Below are 7,306 nucleotides of genomic sequence, written 5' to 3' on the forward strand. Positions count from 1 at the left end.
AAGGGGCTGGGTCTTGGCTTTGGCAGATCAGAGCAGATAAGGACGCCCTGAGGATCTGGCTGTCAGGGGTGGAAGTAAAAATGTTCTAAGTAAATTCTTAAAAGTGGAGAAAAGCTTCGAAAGTTACCAGAGCTGCTTGCAAAGTAATGTTCTAAGTAAATTCTTAAAAGTGGAGAAAAGCTTCGAAAGTTACCAGAGCTCGGCTTGCAAAGGGGTTTGGTACCAGGATAAAGACTGTGGAGCTCATTCTTTGAGCAGTGGGGAACCCTGGGAGATGCTGGAGCAGGAGAGTTGCAGGACTGATGCAGAACTCTTGAGTGCAGTGTTTGCACTCACTCCTTGGTTTGGCTGCATCAACAACCATGGGGATAAGGGTGATTCCTTTGAAAGGTCTAATGAAGATATTTGTTTCCCTGAAAATTCCCATAATCATACCTTTGTTTTTTTCTCTTTATCTAAATGTCTTTTATTTTTACTAACTAGTTCTTTGATTATGAAAAGTACAGTGGTACCTTGGTTCATGAATGCTTTTGTTGTCAGCCACTTGGTTCCCCAACAGGAGTGTTTGACAAAAATTTTGCTTTTATTTGCAGGCTCTGCATCAGGTGAGAAGCATGATCGTGGCCATCCTTCCCACCCAAATACAAACACGGCCATATTTTCCAAAATCATAGAACAAATTAAATTTGTGAACTGACGTGCCAGTGCATTATAAAGCTGTGTATGTAGCTTAATGCTCAGTGGTAGAGCCTTTGACTAGCATGTGTAAGGCTTTGGGTCTGATCCCCAGCGCTGAAAAAGCAAAAAAAAAAAAAAAAAAAAAAAAAAAAAAAAAAAAAAAAAAACCCAACAGTACTGCCGCACTTTCCCAGTCCTACTCCTTCATAGGTAACCAATATTCATATTTATCTTTCCCAAAACAGTCATATATATATATATACAGACATGCACACATACATTTTAGGCATTGATACCACATCTTGGTTGGAAACAGTAGAAATTAACCTAAATTATTTAAACAGAAAGAGGGTTTAGTATAAGCTTCTGCCATTGTTAATAGATACCATTTTGGAAGCCCCAAGCCAGGACCCATGCCCCCAAATCATGCCACAGCTGCACCTTGTGTACAGATGGAGTCAGCTCAGGCCTCTTTTAGTGTCACTGGCTTCAGATGTAGAGCCTGAAGTGGGAGTGTCTGATTAGCCCAGCCTGGGTCACATGCTGTGCCTGGCTGCAGGGATTGTTGGGGGCCTGGGATTTAGCCCAGTGTTGCTGTACCTGCTTCTCAAGGGCAAAGTCCTGAGTTCATCTCCAGTACCAAAAAAAAGATGTTGGGAAGCAAGTTTCTGGTACATTCCACATCAGTAGTGGGAAGCACACGCTGCCTCAAAAGTGGGGGACTCCCCATTGTAAATAGTTCAGATACTATGCAGCCAAAAAAGATAACAATTATCTACTGCAAAATATCCCTCTAAATACACCTTTTTTCTTGGAGAGTCTTCCCCATCCTATGGATTAGTAGTTAGCTCATGTTTAAATGCATCCTGATTGGCTGTGGCCCAGGATGTTGGCTGTAAATGAGGCTGTTTTCAGCAAGGTGGCCCACTGTCAGGATGGCAGGACCTTATATGCCAAATGGTTTGTTCTGCCTTCACTCGAAGAGCCTGACTGCTAGTGAGGCCATCCCAAAAGAAGCAGAGCAAATGATAGCGATCAAGCAAAAGAACCTTCCCACCCCCATTCATTTTGTTAGGTTTATTTTGACCAAAATTGTCCACCCTTGCAATCCAAGCCTTAACAGATGCATCATTTACTTTTTTAAATGATTGATTGGCTTCATATTTATTCTTTTAAATGAATGGGTTAATATGATGCATGTTATTCTGATCTTGCCTGGCTTTTTTTTTTCCATTTCGCAATTATCTTGGGCACCTTTCCTTGTAGGTAAGTATATATCAGCTACATCTTTTTCAATGGTTGCATATAACATCAGTCAACAAATATACCATAATTTATTCAGTCATCTTAAATGATGCAAAATCGGCTTGTTTCCAGTATCCTGCTGTTATTTTTTAAAAATCTTGCATTTAATAGCACTTATGGCAGTCAGGTCCCAAGCAGGCACATTTAGCTGAGGAACTGAGGATGATTTACTGAAGGGGCTTTTACAAACATGTAGACAGGGGTTACTAAGATCCACAGGACTGGTACAGTCCCTAGGGCTGGCAGCATTACAGAACAATTGCCATTCCCAGGTCTGAAGGAGAAGGGGAGAGCAATACTGGAATTTGGAAGGGAGAAAACTGCAGAGAGCTACAGGAGGAGCTAGGTATTTAGTAGAGGAACACAACCAATGCCACATCAACTCAGTAAGGAGGTGATCCCCTGGGGAATGAAGACCTCCGACCTTGCCCTCCTCTTGACCTTCAATCTCCTGCCATTGTTCTTTATTGGAAATCCAAAAGGAAGCCAGAAGCTGGGAGCCTGCAGCGTAGTCCCCACAAATTGGCTGTCCACAGCACAGAGCCCACTGGGAGACGCAGAGGGGCAAATGTGTACACATCTGTAATCCCAGCACTTGGGAGGCAGGAGGATCGCCATGAGTCTGAGGTCAGCCTGGAATACATAGTGAGCCCCCGTCTGGGGGAGTTTTTTTCTTTCTTTTTTTTTTTTTTTTTTTTTTTTTTTTTTTTTTTTGATTTTTTGAGACAGGGTCTCACTATGTAGTTGAGACTGACCTGGAACTCACAGTCTAGGCTGGTCTAGAACTCACAGTGATCCTCCTGCCTCAGCCTCCCAAGTGCTGGGATTACAGGCGAGCACAACCACGCCCAGCTAACACCTTATTTCTCTCTGTGTGGTTCAGGAGCCGGTGGCATTGGTAGCTCCTGGGATCCTGTCAGAAGTACAGCGTCTTGGGCCCAACCTAGCCCTACCAAATGAGAATCGTTCCAATTCTAGTATATGTGCTGCCAAAGTGAGCACCCAAATGAGAATCTGCATTTCAACACGATCGCTGGGTGATTCTGGTACACATTAAAGTTTGAGCACATACATTTCAGTTTTTTGTTTTGTTTTTGGTACCGGGGATTGAACTCGGGTCCTTGCGCTTACAAGGCAGGCCACCGAACCGCTGAGCTAAATCCCCGGCCCAAGCACCTACATTTCTTATGCAAGTTTACCTGTAGTCTTATTATTTATGAACTCTCTTCCAGCATTTTTTTATTTCACTGAGCTCTATATTGGTTTGGGTCCTCTGAAAATCGGATGTCTAGATTCCTAGAGTTTTGGTGTTTTTTTTTTAATTTTCTGGAGAAAATGTTTGTGAAAGATCAAGCTAGATAGTGGAGGATAAGGAAAGGGGAGCTTTTAGACCATGATGCAGGTCTGATGCCTGAGAAAGGAGAGGGGGAAGCTAGGTGCTTTAGCCCACAACACTGTTTTGAGAGAATTTCAGCGAGGCCTACAGGAGGTCACAAGCAAAGGCTGCCTCGCCGAGATGGCATGTGTCCACTGAGGAGAACAAACATTTAGTACAAAATTCATTATATAATTTACATCCTTTTCCAATGACAGCTGTCACTGAAGCTGTCACTGAGCCTGAGGCTGTGACAGAGGCCATGACTGAACAAGACTGATAAGTGGAGAAAGCCCCTACAGAGTCCGTGCAGAATGGGTATACATGTGTGTCTGTAGGAGTTGGCCCCCTGATATGATAAACACCTGTAAGATCCTGTGTATGAAGTAATATAATGTAATAGATAGATAAGCCCGAATCAGTGCCACACAGACATAAAAACAATTTAGAGAGCACAGAAAACCAACTTGTCGCACTCGGTAACCAGGAGACTTGGTGGCCACTGGCCACATATGTGATCTTACACGAGGTCACAGCCAAAACTCTGGCCCAGGACATAGGGAGACACCAGCCCTGAGTGCACCCCCGGAGGCGAGGACACTGGCCACAACCGACACTGACCCACAAATCACCTTACAAGAAAAGGAAGTCACTCTCCTCGGATCTGTGCAGGTACAGGGAGTGACAACTCATGGGAGATAGTTAATAAAAGTATGTATTGTGTAATTAAAAACATTCAAAAAGACATTTGGCCTCTGCCTACTCTTATTACTATCCTTGCTCCCTGCCCCGACATCCACCATGCTGGTCACTGATGGGAGGAGCTAGAGGACTTCGAAATGGTTTTGAAGGTAGAGCAGCTGGAAGCGCTCCAGCAGGTTCTCCTGAAGGGCAACCTGAGCAGAGCACCTGCATCCCCAACATAATCACCATCTGACTACCATTTATTGGCTGCTTTTTGAGTGCCAGGCATGAGGTGTGTTAAAGGGTAGGAACGTGACCCGGGCTCTCAGGGGATCCCTCATAACTGCAGGTCAATGAGCTTTCATCACCAGTGCAATATCACAGGGGTCACATGGGAGAGTGGGTCACAGGTTGGTCAGAAAGGATGGGTGGAGTCTAGGAGAATAGATGGAGTCTAGCTAGTTATAGGAAAAGAGAGGAAACATTGGAAGCCTGGAGCTGGGCTTCAGGGATCTGGAGACTAGGACAATAAATTAGTCAGGAAGTCAAGAGGGTTCAGAGTAAATAATCTCTAAAGTGTATTTTCTTTATTTTTGGTACCAGGGATCGAACTCGGGTCCTTGCGCTTGCAAGGCAGGCAGTAGACCCACTTAGCTAAATCCTTGGCTAAAGTGTATTTACTTTTAAATGCTTAACTTCTGAATAAAGCAAGGATGTTTGTTGAAAAGAACTCATGTCGTAAAAATATAGATTGCAAGCTCCTTGAAATAAAAGGCTTCGGGTGTTGTTTACCAGAATATCCCCAGAATCTAGGCCCGTGAAACAGAAGATGATCAATAAAAATTTGGTGAAAAAAAAATGAATGAAAGCAAAAGGATCACACTCATAAGAAATACATATCCTATTGGTAATGGTTTGGTGAATTGCTTTATATTTTTTCCTTTGCATGTATTAACATGTTATTTTTTCAAAATAGGATCATGCTATCTGTATAGCTCCAACTTGCTTTTCTTGACTTAATGCATTTTTAAGCACATTTGTATATAAACACCTAAAAGGAGCTCATGCTTGTTAATGGTATGGATGTGCAATAATTTACTTTATAATATCCTCTTAATGGACATCTGGATAGTTTCCAACTATTTGCTTGTATACAATACTGCAAAAAGCTTCCTTGTATGCGTTTTTTAAGCATTTGTGAGTCTATTTTTGTTGGATAAATTCATAGATGTGGACTTGCAGAAGCAAAAGTACATTAATATTAACATTTCAAATAAATGTTGCCTAATTGCTTTCCAAAGCTTATATCTGTTTACATTCCTACCAACAGTGTATGTGGGTGCATTTATCTATTTCTTTGCCAAAACCAGAATTAATAACCTTTTTAATCTTTGCCAATCTGATAAGTAAAAAGAGTACTTCAGAACAGTTTAATTTGCATTCATTTTAAGGAGAGAAGTTGAGCATATTTTCATGTTCATAGGACATTTATATATCCTTTTTGGAGGAAATACCTCTTCAAAACTTTTGACCCTTTTTATTTCTGTTTGTCCTTTGTATTTCCTTATTGATTCACACACTGGGTGAATGTCATCTGCAAATATCTTTTTCTGATTTGTCTTCTATTTTAGAAGCTTTATAGAATTTTTAAAAAGTAGTCACATTTATAAATTGTTTCCATAGTGGTCTCTGGGGTTTTTCCATCCAAACTTATTGCTGGATTTTTCTCCCTCTCTGCTTCCTTTGTTCCTTTCACTTCATGTCTCTGAATCTAATTTCCTTATCTGTATAGCTTAAAAGATTTTCATTACCATGAAATGAGACAGGATGGGAAAAATGTCTGGCAGTTTTAGCATACAGTGGGTGCTTAATAAGCAACATATTTTATCTATTACTGGAGGCTTTAACCTTTGTCTTGTAAAGTCTAATTTCTTTGCAACTAAGGCTCTGTGGAAAAGCATTCCACTCTGGTAGGCAGAGCTAAGACCTTAAGAATTGTAATTCTTGTCTGTTTTCTAATCTAACTGCAGATCTTAGCAGTGTGTTGAGTGAATAGGAAAAGGCCAGAAGGCACAGTGCCCTTCCTATCACATCTGTCTTCCTGTGCCAACTTGGAAGGTTGTTCCTGGGGGGAAGCAGGTGGGGCCTGACTTAGGAGTCTGAGAGCAGCACAGTTGTCCTGGGTGGCAGCTGCTTTCCATGGTTCACCCCAAGCCGAGTGCCCCTCCTGAGCGAGGGAGAGAGCTCCTCAGAGGAGGCCAATAACCAGAGCTCTGAGGTGAAGAGAACTACAAGCTGGATCCCAACTCCATCTGAATACCAAGTTGTTGGTCACCTTCTCCCCAGCCTGCATCTCAGACTCTGTTAAATGAGAGAATTGGACCACATTTATGCTTTTGAGCTTTTTGGCTGGAGAATAAATGATAAAAAGCTTTGGACCTCCTTCCCATGGTAAAAAACAAAAGTGTGGGCAGCACTATCTTTTCATAGGAGACAAAGTTTCTTTTCCCAGAGTTGGGCACCAGCAGAGGGAGTTCTAGACCAACCCAACACATGATTTCAAAACACCAATTTCATTTTGACAGTCAAGGATCTATGGGAAGGTTACTTCCTCAGAGAAGTTTCCCTAAGCCCCTAAATCCTTCAAGAGGCTACAATTAGAAACTTTTCTAGCACCCTGTAATTCTTCTTCAGAACACTTACTGTTTGGCGCACGCCTGTTCTCGGGAGGCTGAGGCAGGAGGATCACTGTGAGTTTGAGACCAGCCTGAGCTACACAGTGAGTTCCAGAGCAGTCTGAACTACATAGTGAGACCCTGTCTCGAAAAACCACTTACTGCTCTTCTAATAAGCTATCTTTTAAATATCTGTCTACCCATTGTACTCAGCACTGTGTCAAAAATATGCTTTGTGAGCCAAATGTGATGGTATACATTTGTAGTCCCAATAGTCAGGAGGATGAGGCAGGAGGATTGCAAATTCAAGGTTAGCCTACACAACTTAGTGAAAACTTGTCTTAAAAACAAAAGAAAATTTAAAAAGTCTTATGATGAATATTCTCTCCTTCAAGTAACTAACTCTAGCTCGGCTCTGCCGTGCCTTCTTCCTGACTAGGTCTCAACTATGTCCTAGTGACACAAGTTGTTTGGTCTTCCTCCTTTCCTAAAGTTAAGACCTAAACACTAGCAGTTTGTAATAATGTAAGACCACACTCCCAGGTCCCTCCCTGAAGCATCTGGCAGAGTGCAGGCTACCAAAGAAGAT

This window comes from Fukomys damarensis, unplaced genomic scaffold (genome assembly GCF_012274545.1).
Source record: "Fukomys damarensis isolate Sample0158 unplaced genomic scaffold, DMR_v1.0_HiC HiC_scaffold_36, whole genome shotgun sequence".
Taxonomy (NCBI): domain Eukaryota; kingdom Metazoa; phylum Chordata; class Mammalia; order Rodentia; family Bathyergidae; genus Fukomys; species Fukomys damarensis.